Source organism: Corvus brachyrhynchos, unplaced genomic scaffold (genome assembly GCF_000691975.1).
Source record: "Corvus brachyrhynchos isolate BGI_N302 unplaced genomic scaffold, ASM69197v1 scaffold761, whole genome shotgun sequence".
Lineage (NCBI taxonomy): Eukaryota > Metazoa > Chordata > Aves > Passeriformes > Corvidae > Corvus > Corvus brachyrhynchos.
In genome coordinates this window covers 56783-57255 of record NW_008235993.1, presented here as the reverse complement: position 1 = coordinate 57255, position 473 = coordinate 56783, and positions in this window count along the sequence as shown.

Genomic DNA, 473 nt, shown 5'->3' with positions numbered 1-473 from the left:
ATTCCAACTAAACAGGTTGAAAAAGGTTTGTCAGGGCTTGTGTCAGATAGACAGATGGTATCGGAGCCTGCAGATTTGGCTAAAGCAACCCAAACATTTGTCTTTGGCTGATTTACAGGTAAAGCTTCACTACAAAAACAAAAACAAAAGGTTAAAAGCAGCATGCATCTACACAAATAATTCTAAAACTCCATTGTTTTCTTGAGCTGTTTCTGGCAGACAATCTTCTCTCAGTGGTTCTGCCTGGTTCACATTTCAGTGCTGGCTTCTCAGCTTCCACTCGCGGGGTCACTGGCTGGAGTGGAACCGACAACGGGCTTTGATGTGTGGTACAGCTTCACGTTCTTTGCTGGAATCCACTTGGTTCCTTCACCTGTGGAGAGACATGCAAATCCCTTTCCCCACATTATAAGATCATAAGGTCTTTCTATTTTTCCTGATGCTAAATTCTTAATTAAAACTGGGGGGTGCTC